Consider the following 24,665-nt stretch of genomic DNA (forward strand, 5'->3'; position numbering starts at 1 on the left):
TTACTATTATTATTATTTATTGAGCGTTTATTGTATGGAAAGCACTTTAGTAAATGCTTGGGAGAGTACAATATAACATCAGACACATTCCCTGCCCACAGGGAGCTCATGGTCTAGAGGGGGAGATAAACATTAATATAAGTGAATAAATGAATAAATAAATTACAGATATATACAGATGAGTGTTGGACTCTCCTAATCAATCACTCAAATGTATTGAGCGCTTACTATGTGCAAACCACTGTATTAAGCCCTTGGGAGAGTACAATATAACAAGGTTAGTAAACATGTTCACTGCTCACAAGGAGTTTACAGTCTCGTGGGGAAAGACAGAAATAAATTAACTACAGATATGTACATAATTCATTCATATTTTTAGAGTGCTTACTGCGTGCATCTATAATTTTATTTATATTGATGCTACTGATGCCTGCTTACTTGTTTTGATGCCTGTCTCCCCACTTCTAGACTTTGAGCCTGTTGTGGGCAGGGATTGTCTCTATTTGTTGCTGAATTGTATTTTCCAACACTTAGAAAATTCTCTGCACACAGTAAGCATTCAGTAAATACGATTGATTGAATGAATGAATGAAAGACAGGAAGCCGGCAGGTCAGAAAGGAAACTGATACAGTAATCAAGGTGGAATAGGTAGGATTAAAGTGGAGCACTTTAGATGGAGACAAAAGGGCAGATTTTATCGATGTTGTGAATGTTGAACTGACTGGATTTGGGGGACATATTGAATATGTGGGTTGACTGAGAAAGATGAATTGAGGAAACTGCCATGGTTAGATGCTTGTGAGACAGGATCATTTGGGCAATAGAAGCAGCATGGCCTAGTGTGGCAAGAGCAAAGACTTGGGAGTCAGAGGTCTTGGGTTCCGATCCCGGCTCTTCCACTTGTCTGCTGTGTGACCTTGGGCAAGTCATTTCACTTCTCTGTGCCTCTGTTACTGCATCTGTAAAATGAGGACTAAGACTGTGAGCCCTATGTGAGACAGGGACTGTGTCCAACCTGATTACCTGATATCTACCCCAGCGCTTAGAACACTGCTTGTCACATAGTAAATGCTTAACAAATGCCATAATTATTAATATTATTAGGAGGGATGGTGGTGCTGTCTATGATGTTGGGAAAATCATAAATAGGACAGGGGTTGACTGGGAAGATAAGGAGTTCTGTTTTAGACAAATTAAGTTTGAGGTGTGTTTCAGCAGAACATTTGATTAGTCTTGTTCAGACTGTGAGCCCATTGTTGGGCAGGGATTGTCTCTATCTGTTGCCGAATTGTACATTCCAAGTGCTTAATACAGTGCTCTGCACATAGTAAGCTCTCAATAAATATGACTGAATGAATGTTCTGAAGGCAGAAGGAAATGCGAGACTGCAGAGAGAGAGAGAGAGAGAGATCAGAGCTGGAGATGCAGATATGGCAATCACTGTCATAGAGATTGTAGTTGAAGCCATGGGAGTGAATGAGTTCCCCCAGAGATTAGGTGTAGATGGAGAATACAAGGGGTCCCAGAACTGAACCTTGAGGGACTTCCACTCTTAGGGGGCTGAAGGCAGAGGAGCCCACGAAAGAGACTGAGGATGAGCAGCCAGAGAGAAAGGAAGAGAACCAGGCAAGACAGTGTCAATGAAACTAAGGTTTAATGTTGGTATTTGTTAAACGCTTACTAGGTGCCAAGCACTGTTCTAAGCGCTGGGGGAGATACAGGGTCATCAGGTTGTCCCACATGGGACTCACAGTCTTCATCCCCATTTGACAGATGAGGGCACTGAGGCACCGAGAAGTGAAGTGACTTGCCCACAGTCACACAGCTGACAGGTGGCAGAGCTGGAATTCAAACCCGTGACCTCTGGCTCCTAAGCCCGGGCTCTTTCCACTGACCCACACTGCTTCTCTAAGATTTGATAATGTTTGGAAGGAAAAGGGGTAGTCCATGGTGTCAAAGGCAGCTGAGAGGTCTAGGAGGATTAGGATGGAGTAGAGGCCGCTGAATTTGGCATGAAGGAGATCATCGTTGACCTTTAAGCGGACCATTTCTGTGGAGTGAAGGAGGAGCAAGACAGATTATAGGAATTTCACCTAAGACAGGAAACAACTAGAAAATGTACATCAAATTATGCCATAAACCTCGTTTTCACTCCTTGTCTTGGTTAGAGATATTATGAGAGAATTCAGAAACGTTCAACTGACAATGTGAGCCTGTTCGGAGCCAGGGCACTACAGTGTGAGTAGGAACGGTTGTTGCACATGTTCATGGAGTTGGATTGGGTGACTGTCATAGTGTGAATTTTCCCGAAAGTGCAGTTTGGCAAGAATACATCCCTGTATTCTTATCAGAGAACTAGTTACCCTAAAAATGGACTGTTTCATTAACTCAAAATAAGTTCATCAAGGAACTGGGGAAGTACTGTGGCCAAGCAAAAAGAGAACAGTTCTGAGAGTAAGACGAAGCTAATCCTAAACCCAGTTCTGCCACTTGTTTTCTGTATGACCTTGGGCAAGTCACTTAACTTCCCTGTGCCTCAGCTTCCTCATATATAAAATACTGTAAAATCTCTAAATAACTGTCCTGTCTCCCACTTGGACTGTGAGCCCAATGTGGGTGAGGGACTGCATCCAATCTGATTATCTTGTGCTACAGTGCTTAGTACAGTGCTTAGTGTACTTAACACTGCTAATAATACCACAACCATTATTATCATTTCACTAGTGGTCAGTTTTAACCTTATTTTCTGCACCTCCTTTCTTTAGTTTTTGAAAATGTAAATGTTCTAATGATTTGACTGTGTGTTTGATGCTTCCCTCTTTTGGCCATGGTAAACTGACTTGGGTAGTGGCTTGAACACATGCAAACAAAGAGCTGAAAGACAGAATAGGGACAGTGAATTTGAAGATCATCTAGGCAAAATGCCAGTTGAAAATAAGTCTAATATTCTTCATACCAAAAACTTAACTGGTAAGTAAAATAGAAATAGAGTAGGTGAGATTTCTTGGGTATTTGATCTGAATTTTTTAAAAAGCAAAACGTATTTCTAAACTACAGATGCTACTGTTTTATCCATTCTTTGTTCCAGGCTGAAATATGATGCTTTGATATTTCTTTTACTCAACTTTAGAACTGGCAGTGCTCCTCAAGGTCATCTCATTTCTTTTGGGTGACAAGTCATCTTCTAAATTAGTGATTTTCTTTAGTATTTAATACCCTTTCTCCATTGTTTCTGCTAGTGGAGAGGAAACTCATAAACAGTTGGTTTTCTCGCCATTAAAATGCTTCTGAGCATACTACCTTTTTAAATAATAAAAGGTTAATAAAAACTATGAATACTTTGTTTAACTGCCTTTTACAAAAACCAACCCCTTTAAAGGTTATCCTAATCAAAATTTCTATAAGCTGTTCAAATCAGCAGTGAAAACCTGACATATCTAGTGGCATTTGGAGCAGAGAAGTGCTCAAGATCAAACAAATGAATGCTAAGAGCCCAGATATGGATATTATTTATGAACTCCTGTCCTACACTGGGCCAGCTTTTTTAACATGTTTAACCATACATCAATTGTCCAGATATGTCAGTTGCAAACCAATACTAAGAAACATTTACCAAATATAAGAAACAGGAACTATGAAATGGCTTTCAGAAGATTAGCTTACCTTTAGAGAGAAAATCTGGCCTGGAAATGAAGAGAAAGAACCTTAGTAAAAAGGGTTGACCAACTAAGAAAGGCAGAGAAAAAACAAATGTTGATATAAAGCCAAATGTGCAAATGTAGTAAAGTTGATTAAAGAGAGTTGGGCTTTCTTCATATGCTACAGGGGGAAAGGTAACATTAGAGACAGGGGTGGAGAGAGAGAATATAGGCTAGAATATAGGCTGCTAATTAATTGAGGGACACAGTATTAATGACAGTTAATGACAATTCTAAAATGACTAAAATGGGTCTTTAACAAGAAAAATGAAGCCAAGGAATTTGGACAGTAGTAGAACAAGTAGATCTTGGCAGAAAGAGTCATTGATAAACGACAGTTAAGGGAGCACTTGAAAACCTAAATAAGGGCAAAATTTAGTAGGTTGGGCTGACACGAAGCAGAGGGAATTCATAAAACTAGATAATATCCTTTCTGAAAAGCATTTCTGAAATATCTTCTAGAAAGAAGAACCTTGGTCATACAAGAAGAGGAAAAACAAAAACGAAAGTGTGATTGCCTTCAGAATTAAAAAAGTGATCCTGACGATCACTGCTTGGTGAGTATAGTTATATAATGAATCAGTGAATAGGTTTAAATGTCTGAAAAGCCAGTTAATGAAAGTGTAATGAACAATAAGCTATTTGGATTTCTTCAGAACAAATACTGTCAGGCCATTGTATTTTCAGTAGAATAAGGTAGTCAGTAGTTCCCATCTGTGTGATTATGGACATCCTACTGCAAAAGAGCACTGGAATTCTAATCATCAACTCAGAGGCTATTGTTTCTGAAGCAGGCACTACCTATTGTGACCCAAAGAAATCCTGCCAAGACCATTTTGTTTGTTTTGAACTTTTTTAAAGTGGTGTTTGTTAAGCCCATTATTATGTGTCAAGGGTCCCTGTCCCACATGATGCTCACAGTCTAAGTAGGAGGGACTGTTAAATGCATTCTTCTATTTATACAGATAGGTTAGACACATAACAACCCTACTTTTTTTTTTCAACTCATGCAAAGTTGATCACTGCTGTGGCAATAAACCTGATACCTATATTTACACTGTTCATACCAAGTGAATAGTGCAGCCTGGAATGTGTCGTAAATGACGAGAGCTGGAATTAAGGCTTTAATGCAGCTTATATACTAAATATCCCATATAATAAATTTTAAAAAGCTGTTAATAACCTCAGTCCATCCATCTTTATAAAATCAGTGCACATGGAAAATCTTAAATCTTTAATGTTTTTATGTCTGTATTTTTGCTCATACATGAGCAGGTCTGGACTGTTGTGCATTAATTAAATTCAAGTAGGATTTTTAAGTCTGTGGCCCTGATTTAAATCTGCAGTAAAACATTTCTCCATTAAGGCTCTTGCTTTTGTGTCATATTTCATATACTAGTTGTCTCTTAATTAAATCATGATGGCCCACCAACACAAACTATTAAAATAACTATACTTTGCACTTGACATATTTATGAGACAGATTCGTAAGAGTATAGGCTGATTCTTGAACTACTCTCTGAGAAATGCTAATAAGATTATGATGAAGGTAAGATTAAAATATTCTCTTTTTTTCCTAGAGATTAATTTTTTTAGTTGCACTTCAATTTTAGATTTCTAATGTTTTTTTTTTTACAGGCCAACCAAGAGTCTTTTCACTGTAGAATAAGTACAGATTAATAGTTACAATGTAGATAACAAAATGTTCATTTCTATCCCATCAAAATGTATAAATTGGGGTGTATTTATCCCTCTGAGATGCAGCATATAAAATATTCAGTTGCATGTGAAGAACTTAATCTAGATTTATATTTGTCCATCTTTTGTATTGTTGAATAGAAGAGAATTTGCAGGGACAAGCATGAGAAATATAACAAAAACAAGATAGCAGTTAACTTTTAAATAGGATTTACAGGAATGTTGTGCATGTGTCAGATATCCATGTTCTGCATTTTAATGTGTTTTGGCTATACAACTGTGTGCAGTTCTGGGGATATTGTTTAGCTATTATGGTCTGATTTTGGCACCAGGGAGCTCCCATTCTCTCAAATCCAATGTTGTTCTCTCATATGCAACTCGTAACAGTGCTGTTTTGTTCCTCATTGTTTTATTTCTCATGGTAAATTGGTTGGAATGTAGGAGGAAGGAGAGTCTGGAGAGGAGTACAGGTGAAATTTCCAATTGATTGATTGTGTGTGATTGGAAATCTAATCAACAGAAACAAGAGACATAGCATTTGTCAAGTGATAAAATGGTGGGAGGGTATTATCTGCAGTGAAACGTCCTTAATTGCTGAATTCATTTCTCTCATAGTATAAGTACATATTCATTACCTTTTGAAAATGGCTGGGCAAATGTATACTTCTGGTTCAGTTTTATTTAGCAAAACTTCAATACAAATTAGAAGTTTATTTAAAAAAAATAATCCAGAGCATGAGAGCTATGAACATTGAAGCTATCTGATATACCCTCTTGCCTTGTCAAGAAAACCAGCTACAATTCAGGCAGCTTCACTAAACACATTAAATCTAATAAAATCACCCACACGTACTCCTGACACTAGTAGTAATTAAAATAACTTGTTTCAAAAGATTGGTCCTATACATGAATACTTATTGGCAATTATTTCTTAGTTCTTCAAACCAAAGATAACATAATTTGATTTCTCACACAATTTTCTTGTAAATGTAGTTCATATTGGGTTTTATATGCAGCTTAAGACTGTTAATTGCCATTTTGAGGCTCACAGTAAAATAGAGTTCAATATGTCGTTTTTCTCAAGCATAGAGAAATGTTTGAGAAATGCTTGTCTTAGTCTAATGAACTGTGAATAATTTACATTTGGAGTCCTATTTTTCAGTATAAGTGGTTCTGACTTTTCTTAAAGCTTGCAATGTCTAATCAACTTGTTATAGACATCTTATTAAAGAAATCTGTGGTGAAGTATAAAGTACAAATTCAGTACTTCCCGAAGGCACTTTTTTTAAAAAGAGGAGAAAAAAAGGATTATTTCTTTCTCATATCTTTTTCCTTTTCCACTCGGGGCAGCCTCTTCCAAAAAAATTAATTTATGATCTTGTATTTGTGAGTAAATGTGCCTACCTTAAAAAAATTCTGAATTTTTTTTACCTCCTGGCAGGCATGCTGTATAATTTTCTAAATTTACACAGGCGTACCCTTCCTGACAGAAAGAAAAAAGAGCTGTTTCAGATTGTGAACATTTCTCATATCTTAAGGACTCACGAATATAACACTCCAGGTAATTCTAAAGTTGGGTACTCAGCAATGCTGTCTGTAGAAGATCAAGAAAAGCTAAACCATGGTCTAGTAGAAGGTTCTTTGGGTCCTGCACCACTGGTGATCAGGCTTCCAGGAAAGGCTCTGTCATTGTACTGTGTCTTGCCCAGCATCTCAAGGAAGAAAATGCAATGACCTCAGACTCATCATTGGACTCTAAACCACCTACTCCAGAAGCCATTATTTCACTTTGACCTGCTATTTTTTAGCTGTTCGTTAGAATAATTTAAGTGTGAAGCGAGGTAAATACCATACTAAATGATCTTAGATGAGGAGGTGTGAAGGAGAAGAATTGGAAGGGAAGGAGAGAAAGAAGCTAACAGGCTTCCAGATTCCTTTCAGGATATTGATAATTCTATCCTAGTAGGATCCTAGTAGTATCCTAGTAACAGAGCACTGTTCTAAGTGGGTGGAAGAGTTAAATACAACATAATTAGTAAACACATTCCCTGCCCATAACGAGTTTACAGTCTAGAGGGGGAGACAGACATAAATATGAATAAATAATTTATAATACATAATTTCAGATATATATATTATAAAATGATCCACTTGAGGAAATCATGCTATCAGCAGTATAATTCCCATTCTCCTGAAAGAATGAAAGTTAGTGAGGGTTTGGCCCTAATGGGGTGAGAAGCAGGTCTGTAGTAATAATTCTGGGGATTCAGTTCCTGAAAATAAGGGTTTTCTGTATTTTTCTATATTCTCTGGCTTCGTCATCACAGACAGAACTCTATCCCAGTCCATAACCTCCATTAACTAATTGATTCACCAATCAATTTGTGTATCAAACTTTGTTGTTTCTCTTCCCTTTGTAAATATGGACATACCTACTTCTACGGAACACATTAGTGGCCATGTTCTCATATTGAAAAATAGTTCCTACGTGTTTCCCCCCTCCCATGAACAAATCTGCTAAAGTTTTAAATAAAATAAAATTAAGGTGGGTTCTCCTGTAATCTCTTGGGTTTGTAAAAATTCCTCGACCATAGAAGGGGAGCTGAACACGGTGTGAATTTGGGTTCCAATTCGAAATTGATGGGATCGGGCTATTTCCATAACATTTCTAAGAGGATCATTTTGGTTGAACTTCTCTCTTTTGAGGCTATTTTTGAGTTTATCATCAAAGATTTCAAAGCAGTGGGCGACGATCTTATGTAGTGTCTGTTTCATTTAACCAACTTCCTCACTGAGAGGAAGTTTCCTGATAAAGGAAATGTCAAATCAGATGCCTGGCATATGTTATCTTCCAGAATCTCTAAAACTTTTGGAATAGGATGTCTTCCCTCTATTAGAATCTGACCCTCAAAGTTTGTTTTGTTCCTTCATATTTTCAGGTCTCTTGAGTTATTCAGTGTGATTTTGAGATGAGAGGTTTCCAAATTTTTTTAGAGACCCTATTAAGAGACTTATTTCTCAGATAATGCTATTTCTGGAATACTTATTTCTAGGACATTTGAGATAATGGGCTACCTCCTGCCAGCTGCAAAAGGTACAAGGTACTTCTTACCTATGTTAGACACTTTGGAAGAAAAAAAAACAGTATTGTAGGGATGGAAACGAACCGGAGGTGTCCATTCGATTCATCTTCCCACCTCAGTGTACTTTAAACCATCCAGATCAATGACACACAGCTGATTTCTAAAGATCTCTTGATGTGGGGATTCCACCATCTCTTTCAGTATCTTATTCCACTATTTAACAATCCTGGCTCTCAAAAACACCTTCCTTATTGTTGATAATTTCTCCCCTGTTTCCAATGAAAGCTTTCTTCCTGTGGTCATGGTCACGAGAAGAGTTGACCACTGTCATTTCTATAATGACCTTTCCTGAAAATATTCATGAGGTTACTTTTGATGACTTCTCTTCTCCTGACCTGGAAGTGGTCGGAAATTGGCTTCTGGAAGACTTTTAAGTTGTGAAATCCTCAGAAAATGTTTCCAGTCATTTCTGGTTTGGTGTCCTCTGCTTGAAAAGCAGGCAGGGATTATAGAAATATAATGGGACAGAGATGTATATAAGCATAGCTAGTCTGTGAGAAATGATATTTATTCATTTGAATTTTTATGGCATTTCTTAAGCACTTATGGAATGGGTCACTTGTGGTATTTGTTAAGCATATATGGTTTGGTCAAGCACTCTTCTAAGTCCTCTTGTAGATATAAGTTACTCAGTTGAGACAATTCCTGTCCCACATGGAGCTCACAGTTTAAGTTGGAGGGAGAACAGGATCTGAATCCTCATTTCATAGTTGAGGAAACTGAGGCACAGAGAGGTCATGTGACCTGCCCAATATCACACAACAAGAAATTGGCAGAGTTGGGATTAGAACCCTACTCCTCTTATTGCCATGCCTGTGCTCTTTCCACTAGGCCATGCTGCTTCCAGTGTTTATTGTGCTAAGTACTATGCTAAGTGATGAGTTAGATTCAAATTAATCAGATCGGACAAAGTCCTTGTCCCACAGGGGAATGCTAGTCTTGGTGGGGCCAGATATATTGCAGTTAATTGCTAACAAGCAAGAGAGTCAACAAACCAAGCCAAAAATGTCAAGAAATGTGAATGAACAGTTCTTGGATGGGGAAAGTCTGAGGACTCCCATGTACCCCATTCAAGCAGGAAAGTATATAGAGAAGAGTTAAGGAATGAAAATGAGAGAGAAAAAGAAAAAGGCACTGAGAGACAGAGGGGAGTCAGAAAAAAGGCGGGAACTATGAAGAATGGGATGTAGGTGCAAAGGAAAAGAACAGTAAGGATAGGTGGCTAGGAGGGAGATGAAAGCGAGTGTGAGCCCACACTACCACATGGGCAAATAGACACAGACACTCAGGCATACACATACTCATATCTATGCAATGTGCCACACTTGAGATTTTGCTCCATTATGTCTTTAAAACAATTCTTCTGTCAAATCTGCTTAGCGTTACCCTATTTTAGCTCACCTTCGAGTCTTCAATATATATGTAGGCAGAGATGCTGAAAAATCCACGCTCTAGATAACATGGAGTTGGTAGAGAGGAGGAGCCAGACATTTATTGGGGTGGGGAGAAGGGAAGGAGCTAAGAGGGAATGGAATCAAGTAAGTGAGGAGACTTTGGATTAAAGGAACAATCTGGGAGAGGAGGAATGGAGAATTAGGAAGCTAATAGCAAGGGAAACAGCAGTGGGAAAACTGTGGAGTTACCAGCTGGGAAGAGACTATTCATTCAATAGTATTTATTGAGTGCTTACTATGTGCAGAGCACTGTACTAAGTGCTTGGAATGTACAAATCAGTAACAGATAGAGACAGTCCCTGCCTTTTGATGGGCTTACAGTCTAATCAGGGGAGACGGACAGACAAGAACAATAGCAATAAATACAATCAAGGGGATGAACATCTCATTAAAACAATAGCAAATAATTGGAATCAAGGCGATGTACATTTCATTAACAAAATAAATAGGGTAATGAAGATACTTAAGTTGAGCGGACGAGTACAGTGCTGAAAAGATGGGAAGGGAGAAGGGGAGGAGCAGAGGGCAATGGGGGGAGAAGAGGGTTTAGCTGCGGAGAGGTGAAGGGGGGCTGTAGAAGGAGTAGAGGGAGAAGGGGAACTCAGTCTGGGAAGGTCTCTTGGAGGAGGTGAGCTTTAAGTAGGGTTTTGAAGAGGGGAAGAGAATTAGTTTGGCAGAGGTGAGGAGGGAAGGCATTCCGGGATCGCGGGAGGACGTGGCCCAGGGGTCGACGGCGGGATAGGCGAGAACGGGGGACGGTGAGGAGGTGGGCGGCAGAGGAGCGGAGCGTGCGGGGTGAGCAGTGGAAAGAGAGAAGGGAGGAGAGGTAGGAAGGGGCAAGGTGATGGAGAGCCTCGAAGCCTAGTGTGAGGAGTTTTTGTTTTGAGCAGAGGTTGATAGGCAACCATTGGAGGTTTTTAAGAAGGGGAGTGACATGCCCAGAGCATTTCTGTAGGAAGATGAGCCGGGCAGCAGAGTGAAGAATAGACTGGAGTGGGGAGAGACAGGAGGAAGGGAGATCAGAGAGCAGGCTGACAAAGTAATCTGGCCGGGATATTACGAGAGACCGTAACAGTAAGATAGCCGTTTGGGTGGAGAGGAAAGGGCGGATCTTGGCTATATTATGAAGGTGAGACTGGCAGGTTTTGGTGACAGATCAGATGTGTGGGGTGAATGAGAGAGATGAGTCGAAGATGACACCGAGGTTGCGGGCCTGAGAGATGGGAAGGATGGTCGTACCATCCACAGTGATAGGGAAGTCAGGGAGAGGACAGGACTTGGGAGGGAAGATGAGGAGCTCAGTTTTGGTGATGTTTTGTTTTAGGTGGTAGGCAGACATCCAGGTAGAGACGTCTTGGAGGCAGGAGGAGATATGAGCCTGAAGGGAGGGGAAGAGGACAGGGATAGAGATGTAGATCTGTGTGTCATCTGCATAGAGATGATAGTTGAAGCCATGAGAGCGAATGAGTGCACCGAGGGAGTGAATGTAGATGGAGAACAGAAGAGGGCCAAGAACTGACCCTTGGGGAACCTAGATTAGACCCAACTTCATGTCTCTGGACCAAGGCCTCCTACCCCAGGTTCTTCCTCCTCAGCCCAATTCCTTCATCCTCTGGAAGCAGCTTGGCTTAAGGAATAGAGCACAGGCCTGGGAGTCAGAAGGACCTAGGTTCTAATTCTGGATCTGCTGCTTGTCTGCTGTGAGATCTTGGGCAAGTTACTTCACTTTTCTTTGCCTCATTTACCTCGTCTGTAAAATGGGGATTAAGACTGTGAGCCCCATGTGGGACAGGGACTGTGTCTGACCTGATTACTTAGTATCTACTCCAGTGCTTAGAGCAGTTTCTGGCCCATTGTAAAGGCTTAACGAGTACCATAAAAAAAAATCAAAACACTATCTAACCTTATTTTCTCCTATCCGTTTTTCTCAAATAACCTTATTGGCACATATCTATAATTTATTTTACTATCTTTCTCCCTTTCTAGACTGTAGGGTCCATGGGGGCAGGGGAACCCATCTGTTCACTCTGTGGTATTGCACTCTCCCAAGTGTGTAGTGCAGTGTTCTGTGAACAGTAAGCACTGAATAAATATCTTTGATTGATTGACTGATTTGGCTGGCTCTTCCTTTGCCTCCAGTACTCTAACCATGGGAGTCCCTGAAAGCTCATTTCTGGGTTCCCTTACCTCTGTAATTCTCTGCGGTCTCATATTGGTTCTATGATAGGTCGGTGGATTTTCCCCTACAGCACATTAATCAGGGGAAATCCTTCAAAATTATCCAGTAAGCGAGCAGTCCGTAGTGGTGCCTGATTGACTGTCTTCATAGTTTAAATTATGAAGAGAAGCAGCATGACTTAGGGGATAGAGCACGGGCCTGGGAGTCAGAAAGTCTTCGGATCTATTCCCGGCTTTGCCACATGTCTGCTGTGTGACCTTGGGGAAGTCACTGGGCCTCAGTTCCTCATTTGTGAAATGGGGATTAATAATGATAATAATGATTAAGACTGTGAGCCCTTTGTGGGACAGAAATGTGATTGTTTATGGATGTACTGTGCTCTCCCAAGCACTTTCTATAGTGCTCAGCATGCAGTAAGTGCTCAATAAATTTGAATGAAATGAATGACAGGGACTGTGTCCAACACAATTATCTTCCCCACTCCTAGACTGTGAGCCCATTGTAGGCAGGGATTGTCTCTATTTGTTGCTGAACTGTACTTCCCAAGTGCTAAGTACAGTGCTCTGCACACCATTAGCTCTCACTAAATAACGATTGAATGAATGAATGAAGTTATTTGATCTTTCAACTGGGGGTGGGGCCAGAAGAATAGGGAGGCAGGACTTTACTTGAAGGAAGGGATCCAGGATGATTGCTGGTGTGCAGAGTGGGAGATGGAGATGAACCACAGGAGATGTGCACACATGTTTTCCTCCTCTAGACCAAGTGGCATGTGCATCCGCCCTTTCCTCTCCACCCAAACGGCTACCTTACTGCTACAGGCTCTCCTAATATCCCGGCTAGACTACTATGTCAGCCTTCTCTCTGATCTCCCTTCCTCCTCTCTCTCCCCGCTCCAGTCTATTCTTCACTCCGCTCCCTGGCTCATCTTCCTGCAGAAACAATCTGGGCATGTCACTCCCCTTCTTAAACAACTCCAGTGGTTGCCTATCAACCTCCGCTCCAAACAAAAACTCCTCACTCTAGGCTTTAAGGCTCTCCATCACCTTGCCCCCTCCTACCTCTCCTCCCTTCTCACTTTCTATTGCCCACCCCGCACACTCCACTCCTCTGCCGCCCACCTCCTCACCGTCCCTCGGTCTCGCCTATCCCGCCGTCGACCCCTGAGCCACGTCCTCCCTCAGTCCTGGAACGCCCTCCTTCCTCACCTCCACCAAACTAATTCTCTTCCCCTCTTCAAAACCCTATTTAAAGCTCACCTCCTCCAAGAGGCCTTCCCAGACTGAGCTCCCCTTCTCCCTCAACTCCTTCTACCACCCCCCTTCACATCTCCGCAGCTAAACTCTCTTCTCCCCCCATTTCCCTCTGCTCCTCCCCCTCTCCCTTCCCATCCCCTCAGTACTGTACTCGTCTGCTCAACTGTATGTATCTTCATTACCCTATTTATTTTGTTTAATGAGATGTACATCGCCTTGATTCCATTTATTTGCGTTTGTTTCAATGAGATATTCATACCCTTGATTGTATTTATTGCTATTGTTCTTGTCTGTCCGTCTCCCCCGATTAGACTGTAAGCCCATCAAAGGGCAGAGACTGTCTCTGTTACCGATTTGTACATTCCAAGTGCTTAGTACAGTGCTCTGCACATAGTAAGCGCTCAATAAATACTATTGAATGAATGAATGAATGTGCACACCAAAGAGGCTCTGTCCCAGCTTCTCAGGAGGAATCATGCCCACTATCCAGGAGACAAGAGGTCACTGTGGCAGGGGCAGGGAAGACCAAGGTCTGTAGCCCCAACTATCAGCCTGGGCTCCAGAACTGCAGCCCGAGAGGGGAAGCTCTTTTCATTCATTCATTGATTGAATCGTATCTAGTGAGCACTTACTGGATGCAGAGCACTGTACTAAGCACTTGGGAGAGTACAATACAACAATAGACACATTTCCTGCCTACACTGAACCTATAGTCTATGGCATAGTGGATAGAGCACAGGCCGGGAGTCATGAGGTCATGGGTTCTAATTCCAGCTCCACCACTTGTTGGCTATGTGACCTTGGACAAGTCACTTTACTTCTCTGTACCGCAGTTACCTTATCTGTAAAATGGAGATTGAGACTGTGAGCCCCATATGAGACAGAGATCGTGTCCATCCCGATTTGCTTGTATACATCCCAGCACTTCCTGGCACATAGTAAGCGCTTCATAAAATACCATAATTATTATTATGGGGGGGAGGGGAAGACAGACATAAATACAAAAAAATAAATTACAGATATGTCCCTAAGTGCTGTGGGGCTGTGGGGAGGGGAGGAAACAAAGGGAGCAAGTCAAGACAATACAGAAGGGAGTGGGAAAAGAGGAAATGGGGGCTGAGTCTGGGAAGGCCTCTTGAAGGAGATGTGCTTTCATTAAGGCTTTGAAGAGGGGGCGAGTGATTGTCAGATCTGAGGAAGGAGGGCATTCCAGGCCAGAGGCTAGATGTGGGCAAGGGGTTGGCGGTGAGATAGGTGAGATCAAGGCACAGCGAGAAGGTCTTGTGAAAGGAAGACAAGACCTGCAACTCCTAGCTAGACCTGGGGCACTCTGGCCTTGTCTCTGGGTCAGGTTCCATGTTCTCTGGTGCCATTTTCACCTGCCCCTTTGCAGAGGACTGAGTCTGCCCCCATACAATGGGTAAAACAAGAAGGCTTTGTGTTTGTTGTCATTTTATTTAAAAAAGAAAAAGAAAATACAGCTCGGTTTGACTTTACTTTTTACTAGATGGCCCCTGGGGGTCGCCCCAGCCAAGGAAAGGCCTGCCCCATCCCTAGTTGGGTTATTCAAGTAAGGATGATCCCGTGACAGGGATGCCTGTGGCCATGGTCCGGCCCAGTGGGGTGAGGTTGCCTGTTCCTCCATCCCAGTTGGCCTCGGCTGCCTCTGCCTGAAGTCAAGTGACCCCACCAAAGACTGGCCTGAGCTTTGGGGCCCAGCAGCCCCATCTTGATATCTGCATCGGGCCCTCTCCCATGCCTCTAACGCAGCTGCATGAATGTGTGTGGGGAGCAGGTGCTAGGCCAGTGTCAAATCATGACCTATGACTGGCACATATCAATCATAGGGGAGGCAGTGACATGTTGGCTTGCAGTTCTACCTCTTTTCCCAGGGATTGATAATTGTTAAGAGTGCCCAGACACGGTCATAGTCCAAACAAACCTCGGTTATGGAAAATCAAACCCCCTCACATCTTCTCCCACTTTTAGGACATCTACTTGGATATTTGGTCAACATCTGAAGTTCAACATGCCTTAACTGAACTACTCCCCTTCCCTCCCAAACCTTCTCCTTCTCGTGATGTTTCCCTCACCACTGACAGAACCTCTCTGTCGCACATGCCTAAAATCTTGGCATTACCCTTGACTCATCTCTTACCACCCACCCATATATTCAGTCTGTGACCAAACCCTGTCAGTTCTGTTTTCACATCTCCAAACACCTCCCATTCCTCTCCACCCAAGCTGTCACCATGCTAGTCCAAGTATTTGGTGTATTCCAACTTTGAGTACTGTATTACCTTCTCACTGAATTCCTTGCCTCCAACCTCTCCCCTTTCCAGTCCATACTTCATTCAGCTGTCCAGATGACTTTTCTAAAAAGAATTGTTCTGCACATCTCCCAACCCTTCAAAAATCTCCAATAGTTGCCCATCTCTCTCTGCAATCGATCAACCATATTTATTGAGTGCTTCCTGTGTGCAGAACACTGTACTAAGCACTTGGGAGAATATAACAGACCTATTCCCTGCCCATGAGAAGTTTACAGTCACACAGAATCTTCTTTCCATAAACTCTAAGGCACTCAATCACTTCTCTCTTTCCTACTTATCCTTGTTCCTCTCCCATTACAACTCAGCACTGAAGGAAAGATTTCTTTCCTTTCACCACTGGACATCTGTAAAGCCTAGCACTGGCCCTCATTCTGACCAGCCCCACTCCAAGGGTTGGAAAGAGTAGACAGCCACCCAGGTCCCCCTCTAGTGATCCCAGTACCGCCCATTTCTGGACAGGGATGTAGCCCCAATCCCACTCATCACTGGCCCAATCCACAGGGCCCCATATTTGGTGGGCAGCAAAATAACAAATTAGTAGAGGGGGGTGGGGATGGATGGGTGGTTATAAATACTGTACCTGAACAGCTCTCTAAGGGCAGCATGAGCAGGATCAGAGGGCACAGAAAAGCAAAGGAGTAAATTGGTTTATTTCCCTCCCTATCCATCAGAAATGGCTACTTAGCCACTAAGTCCCATAGAGAGATGAGATCTCTTGCAGGGTTGAAGGTTGGGGGTGTGGTGGGAGACATCTATGCCGGAGAGCATGTGGATCTGGGTTTCAGAAACTAATTTCTTCATCTGTGAAGTGAAGCGACCCCTCTCAGGATCACACCTGGAGAATTTCTAGTACTCTACCAGTCTTGGCTATGGGAGACAGAGTCAAGCAGAGGTCTACCCATTCCATTCCTAGCTCAGGCAGTGGCTAGCGAATGGAAAGCAATCTGTAACAAGTCAAAACTTACCTGTGCTGGGCAGCAGTTGCACAGGAAAGAATTGAGGACAGAGACTCAGGTTTACTGTACAGGGAAGAAGACAATAGTAAACCCCTTCTGTATTTTTACCAAGAAAACTCTATGGATATGCTACCAGAACCATTGCAGTTGGAAAGTGGGGTGTTCTAGGAGAGATGCGTTCATGGAATCGCTTTGGGTTGGAGATGATTCGACAGCATAAGACAAGACAAAGTGAAGTAAAGGTTTCTGCTCTCCCTGCTTCGATTGTGAGACCCTTGAAGGGAAGGGTTCATGTCTAATTTCCACCTGCACACTCTTTCCTAGTGCTCTTCACACAATAAGTACTTAATACTTTTACCCTCCCACTCGCTAGAAATTTTCTTCTCCTTAACATCCAGCAGGCCTCTAATCTTCCACATCTTCAAAGTCCTACTAAAGTCATATTTCCTCCAGGGAATAGGAAAGAACAATCTCTAATCTTTTGCCCTCTTCCTCCTCTCCCCGCACTTAAGTATTCCACCTACAGCATGTACAGACTTTTCTTTAAATTCAGTTGCTTCGCTCTATCTCTCTATCTCGATTAGTTTTAATATCTTACTTCCCCTGCTAGACTGTAAGCTCCTTGAGGGCAGCGATTGCTTCTACTAACCTCCAAGTGTGCTCAATTACTATTGATTGATCTTTCTCCCTAATTACCTCCTCCTCCTCCAATGCCTATTAAATAAATGATGCCTCATAAATACTTTGATGGGCCTTGCTGGTGGTCTTTAAAACAATCTCTGTCTGTTCAGTTGTGGCAGAAATGCCCAAAACATGACCACTTGTTCCTCTTAGACTATGGCCATCTGAAACAGTTTTGATTTGCTACTTTAGTTGTGACTTGCAGAGGCTCTTTTTAAAAAACAAAACCAAAAACAACAGCTGACTCTGCCCATGTATATGCTAAGCATTTACTATGGCCTAGAAACTGTTCCAAGTGCTGGGGTAGATAAAAGATAATCAGATTGGACACAGTCCATGTCCCACATGGGACTCCCTATCTTAAATCCCCATTTTAGAGATGAAGTGACTGAGGCACAGAGAAGGTAAGTGATTTACCCAAGGTCAAACAGCAGACAAGTATAGAACTGGGATTAGAACCCAGAAGCTCTAAGTCCTAGGCCCATGGTCTTTCTGTTAGGCCACACTGCTGTTTCTCTTCTCAATGCCTTTATTCGAAGGGGCTGTTTGAAACCAGGTTGCTCTGTGTAATAACACTGACTAAGAATAAAGTATTTAGCATATGGTCCCTCAATTCTTTTGAAAATTTTCTTTTAAAAGCAAACATGTCTCCGTACTTTGGAATGCTATTTATGGAATACTATGTCCCAGCCTAAGAACATCATATGCTACCTGACATGAAGTTCAACTTGGAATATAAGTTCTGCCAAATAAACCTGGATGGAGAATTACGATTATCTTGCTTTTGTTCACATTGGAGACATTTCAAATTAAACAGTGGGTTTTATTAATAAACAGATACAGAACCTTTTTTTCTTTTTTCATTGAAGCTGATATAAATTGCAGTTTCTAGTACTTTCACTGGCTGGCAGTTTTGAAGTACAAAGTGAGTTGTCACTGATAACACTAATTGGCCCACTTTATAAAGAGAAAAAATAAGGTCCACAGATGGGGTTACTATTTCATTTCTCATTGTTGGAGTTATGTTTTAGTGGAAGGTAGGAGATTAATTATTCCCTTCCCAGGTGGAACTTCCTCTAATTATCTGAATTGCATAGTTCAGATGATAACCAAATTCCCTTTTTGGCATACAGTGCCTATTCAGTAAAGTAGAATAGACCACAGAAACGATCTGGGCATGTCACTCCCCTTCTTAAACAACTCCAGTGGTTGCCTATCGACCTCCGCTCCAAACAAAAACTCCTCACTCTAGGCTTCAAGGCTCTCCATCACCTTGCCCCTTCCTACCTCTCCTCCCTTCTCTCTTTCTACCGCCCACCCCGCACGCTCCGCTCCTCTGCCGCCCACCTCCTCGCCGTCCCTCGGTCTCGCCTATCCCGCCGTCGACCCCTGGGTCACGTCCTCCCGCAGTCCTGGAACGCCCTCCCTCCTCACCTCCGCCAAACTGATTCTCTTTCCCTCTTCAAAACCTTACTTAAAAATCACCTCCTCCAAGAGGCCTTCCCAGACTGAGCTCCTCTTCCCCCTCTACTCCCTCTGCCATCCCCCTTTACCTCTCCGCAGCTAAAGCCTCATTTTCCCCTTTTCCCTCTGCTCCTCCACCTCTCCCTTCCCATCCCCACAGCACTGTACCCGTCCGCTCAACTGTATATATTTTCGTTACCCTATTTATTTTGTTAATGAATTGTACATCGCCTTGATTCTATTTAGTTGCCATTGTTTTTACGAGATGTTCTTCCCCTTGACGCTGTTTAGTGCCATTGTTCTTGTCTGTCCGTCTCCCCCGATTAGACTGTAAGCCCGTCAAACGGCAGGGACTGTCTCTATCTGTTGCCGACTTGTTCATCCCAAGCGCTTAGTACAGTGCTCTGCACATAGTAAGCGCTCAATAAATACTATTGAATGAACCACCATCACATCCGAGTTTTGATAATGTCTTTGATAGCTTTCCCATTAGCATTGTCAATTCAGAGTGCATTCTCTCATCAGCATAACTTCTTCAGTGTCTTAGTCTCACAGTCTGGGAAGAAACTGGGCCAGAAATTTTTGATGGACACTTTGGAGGTGAACGCTTAGTCTGCGAGGGGCATCTGTTTCAGCTGAGCTCAGTAGTTTTCAAAAAGAAATGATTAGATGGTCACAATCCACCAGATTCCCCTGCCCTTCTTTCCATCTACATGTATTCAGATCAGTAGCTGCAGCAAAAGGATTTATTGAGCACTTACTGTGTGAACTCTGTGCCCCAGAGAGAACACACTGGCAATGATGACAGAGTGCCAGTGGAACCATGCCAACCGTTATGACTAGAATCAATTCCTTCCCACTGGTTCTCAGTCTTGAGTCCTCCAGACTAGATCGAGACTCGTCCATCTTTCTAAATGGGAACCATCATCACCACCGTATGTCGAGAATTGCCAGAGGCTTTTGGGGAACGTGCTAGTCTTCCCAATTCTTCAGGGAAAGTCATCTTCTAGGAATAAACACTTACAAATTCCTCTTTTTTAAAGACATCCAGGGAAGAAATACAGCTCTAAATCCTATTCCAACTCCCATATGTACCCCCCGCCGGATAGGGGAAAAGAGTAACAATTATGAGTTCTGAATTACCACCCCAATTTTACTACCGGTTCATTACTGAACTACTTTCCCAAAGGGTCACTTTGCTTTTTTAAACCATCAGATTGATACTGGAGAAAATTATTTGGAGATTTTACGTATTGCATCTTTGAAAGGGGTTGAAAAACATGATCTTAGAAGAATTCCAAATTTGGATCCGATCAATGTCCCATTCAGTCCAATGACTTAGCACCAAAGGAAGGAATAGGAAAATGGTTGAAGCCTTATATCCATCTCCTGGTTTAAAGATATACATTCCAACATCTCTAACTTTTCCCTGTAATAATCATTACAGTCCTCCCATCCATTAATTTCCCCAGACCCTTCTTGAACCTATTAACAATTTCGACCTCCACAATTTCCAGAGGTAATGAATTCCCAGTACTTACTACCCACGGTGTAAAGTATTTCCTTTAGATTGCTTTGGGCCGACCATCTTCAAGCTTCAGTGGATGTTCCCTAGTCCTAGTGAAGTAAGAATTTGATGAAAAGTAATTCTCTGTTTGTTCTGCCACTTCATTATTTTCAAAACTTTAATCATCTTCCCACACACAATCTTCTTCTCCATCTATTGTTCTAGGTGCCTTCTCCCAAACTCTTTACATCCACGTTATATCCTTACTAAAAGGCAGAGACCAGACCTGCAGGCGATACATAGCTGCTCTTTGTTGGTGTTGATGGATATAAATATTTATATTAACCAATGGTATTTATTGAGCACTTACTATGTGCAGTACACTGTACTAAGCACTTGGGAGAATACAACAGAATTAGCAGACACATTCCCCACCTGTAATTGTATTTGTTAAGCTTTACTATGTGTCAATCACTGTTCTAAGTGCTGGGGTAAATAGAAGCTAATCAGGTCGCACACAGTCCCTGTTCCACATGGGGTTCACGGTATTAATCTCTATTATACAGATGAGAAAATTGAGGCACATAGAAGATAATTGGTCTAACCAAGGTCTGAGTGCAGACAAGTGGTGGAGCTTGGATTAGAACCCAGGTCCTTAAGACTCCCAGGCTCCTACTCTCCCCACCAGGCCATATTCCATGGGACGTCCTAGTTTCACAGTCTTAAAGAAGATTGGTTACATCTACAGCTTTACAGAGATTCAGTTGATCATGAAGGTTCATACCATAGTGTCTTCAATCTCCAAAAAGCTACACTGGTCTTGTTGATTCAGTTTTCTACTTTGTTATACATCAGTGAATCACTACTTCCTCGTTTGTACAATTTGGTTACAGATTTAAATTATACGGGGGTGTTTTAAATGGTATTTTTTAAGCACTTACTATTTGCCAGGCACCGTTCTAAGCACTGGATAGGTATATGCTAGTCAGTTTGGACAAAGTCCCAGTCCCACATGGGACTCAAAATCTTAACCCTCATTATATAGATGAGGTGACTGAGACACAGAAAAGTTAAGTGATTCGCCTAGAGTCACATAGCAGACAAATATCAGAGCCGATATTAGAACCCAGGTCCTTCTGACTCTCAGGCCCATGCTCTATCCACTACAATAGAGTAGGGAAGGGTGATCCTTGCCCTCATTTTAGTTGGGGACACAGAAGTTAAAATCAATTACTGCTAGGGGAAAGTAGAAGGTTATGGACATAAGTGTTGTGGAGCTGGAGGGTTAGGTGAGTATCAAATTGCTGAAGAAACTGCAGTGTGTGAGCAACCTTAATTAAGGATGCATTGCTCATTCTGAATGGGGAAAAGAAAGAGGTGTCCCAAATATTTTCCTGCCTTCCCTAAACTCAGCTGGGCTCCCCGTCAAATGGCAGGGACTGTCTCTATCTGTTGCTGACTTGTTCATTCCAAGCGCTTAGTACAGTGCTCTGCACATAGTAAGTGCTCAATAAATACTATTGAATGAGTGAATGAATAGATTGAAAGCTCATTGTGGGCAGGAAATATATCTGTTTACTGTTTTACTGTATTCTCCCAAGTGCTTAGTACAGTGATCTGCACCCAGTCAGTGCTCAATAAATACAATTGAATGAATAAATGAATGAATGAACTCCAAATAAATGAATGAGATGGTTAATTCCTTGTGGACAGTATCAGCTTTTGAACGTCCTTTAAAATGTCCAACAACGCCATGCTCCATCCTCAGTGCACCTTCCATCACTGAAGTCTACATCTCCAGCCCTGATCTCTCTCCCTGTCTGCAGTCTCACACATCCTTCTGGCTTCAAGACATCTCTAGTTGGATGTCCTCCTGTCACCTCAAACCTAATGTATCTAAAATAGAATTTATCTTCCCAGCCAAAGCCTGTTCTCCCCCTGACTTTCCCATCACTGTAGATGGCACCACCATCCTTCCTGTCTCTCAAGCCCTTGACCTTGGAGCTCTCCTTGACTCCCTCTCATTCAATTCAGATATTTAATCGATCACTAAATCCTGTCTGTTTGACCTTCACAACATCACTAAAATCTGCCCCCTCCTCTCCATAGGAACTGCTACCATGTTAATCTAATTACTTATGCTATCCCATCTTGATTACTTTATCAGCCTCCTTGATGACTTCGCTGTCACCTATCTCTCCCAACTCCAGTCCATACTTCACTCTGCTACACGGATCATTTTTCTACAAAAATATTCAGGACATGTTTCCCCACTCCTCAAGAAACTCCAATTTTCCATCCACCTCCACATCAAACAGAAACTCTTCTCCATTGACTTTAAAGCACTCAATCACCTTGCTCCCTCCTATCGCACCTCATTACTCTCCTATTATAACCCAGCCCATACACTTCACTCCTCTAATGCTAACCTTCTCCCTGTACCTCGATCTTGTCTAACTTGCTGCTGACCATTCAACCACATCCTGCCACTAGCCTGGAACAACCTCCCTCCTCATATCCAAAAGTCAATTACTCTCCTCCCCCAACACTCCTCCCACTTCAAAGCCTTTCTGAAGGCAGATCTCCTCCAAGAGACCTTACCTAAGCCCTCCTTTCCTCTTCTCCCACTCCCTTGTGTGTCACCTTGACTTGACTCCTTTATTCATTCCCCTTTCCCTGCACCACAGCGTTTATGTATATATCTGTAATTTATTTATATTAATGTCTGTCTCCCTCTCTAGACTGTGTTTGCCTATAATGTGTCTACTTATTGTAATACGGTACTCTCCCAAACACTTAGTACAGTGCCCTGCACCCAGTAGGTGCTCAACAAATACAAATGACTAATTGACTGACAGAGGACACATTCAAGATAGAAAAAGCCTTCAATTCTGGACCAAAATCCAAATTCATGCTCCTGACATTGACCAAAAGTAATTATTCAGGGTGGGGCCCCTCCAGGGGCACCAGGTTGCTTGAGTTGAACCTGTTCCACATTCCTAAATGACATAATTTACTTTATAGAACAAGATTTCCTTAACCTTGGAACTGATACCTAAATTCCTTGTTAAACTCTGTTCTTCCTTCCCAGTCGTTTCTTTTTGGCCATGATCACTGTGTTATTTGAAGGTCAGTATTCATTCCAGCTAGAAGGGTTATAATAGAGCTGGATTTTAGTTGGCCAGACATCTCTGGTTTCTATTTGGATAATGTAACTGTTGAATCGTGCAAAAATTCTTGCATCTGCATAATCCAGAGACGCTTCTTTCCTGAAAGCAATAGCATACGGTTCTGCCTCTTGGGTAGTCTGGTGTCATGTGTAAGAGGCAAATGGGCTTCTCTGTACCTGCTGTTTGTTGTAATGGTTATTAGGGATGGATCCACAGAGAGAAATATCACATAGCTCAGAGACATTCAACATCTGCCATAAGCCTTGACCCTATTCTACAATAGTGTCTACAAGCTACCTGGGACGTGTTGTTGGAGTCTGTCTGAATTTGAGAACCATCACAGCTGTCACTCTGTTTTTCCCATGCACTGGATAATATACTTCCTTATCGTAAGGACGCAGACTTCTACGAATTCCTGTACAACTCTCTGTAGTAAAAAGTTTTAAAAATATTGCATCAGTGGAGTTTTTGCTTAAAGCTTTTTCAAACTGACATTCAAAGAGATCTAGCGCAGTCCTTTAAAAAAAAAATTGTATCTGATACTTAGGAAATTCCACAAGTGCCTAAAACTGGAAACTGGAATTGAGGGTTGGGACCAAGTTTTATGCTTCTGTTGTGCTCTCCAAAGCCTTTGGTACAACACCTTGAAAGAAACAGATGCTCAATCAATACTCTTGAGTGGAAAATCAGGTCGAGTAAGCAAACAGCCATCATTCATAATAACCTAATACAGCTAAATAAATCATATTTAGGCTCATTGGTCAGGGCTTTAAAGAAATTAGGACAGATCTAAAACAAATATTCCCAGAATCTAGGACTGAACTAAATATTAAAATTATGATCCACTGGTGTTTGTTGTCTTCAAGAGCGTTGTTATTCAGACTGTGTCTGATCAGGTGATTTCATCCTTTCACAGAATTCGCCCTTTTCTTTGGGACTCTAAGATCACCTGGCTTGTTTGTTAAGGTAATTTGATCCTCCTGATCTCTTGGTTAAGTCAACAAGGTAGAATTTGAGGCAAGTGAGTGATCTCAGACTTTGAAACTGCCTGGTTTAGCGGACTGATTTCTGGGCTGCTGCTGCCCTTCCCAGGCAGGTTGCTGACAGGGTGCTGATCATCTGGCA

At 42.0% G+C, this 24,665-nt stretch overlaps 1 non-coding gene across 1 annotated transcript; it reads left to right on the plus strand.

The window, feature by feature from the left end:
- Nucleotides 1-16,579: 16,579 nt before the first annotated feature.
- LOC114811691 lies at nt 16,580-16,717 on the plus strand. Its single transcript, XR_003759387.1, has one exon. It is a non-coding gene; the product is annotated as a small nucleolar RNA SNORA7 (small nucleolar RNA).
- Nucleotides 16,718-24,665: the final 7,948 nt, after the last annotated feature.

The sequence above is a fragment of the Ornithorhynchus anatinus genome, chromosome 4, assembly GCF_004115215.2.
Source record: "Ornithorhynchus anatinus isolate Pmale09 chromosome 4, mOrnAna1.pri.v4, whole genome shotgun sequence".
Classification (NCBI taxonomy): Eukaryota; Metazoa; Chordata; class Mammalia; order Monotremata; family Ornithorhynchidae; genus Ornithorhynchus; species Ornithorhynchus anatinus.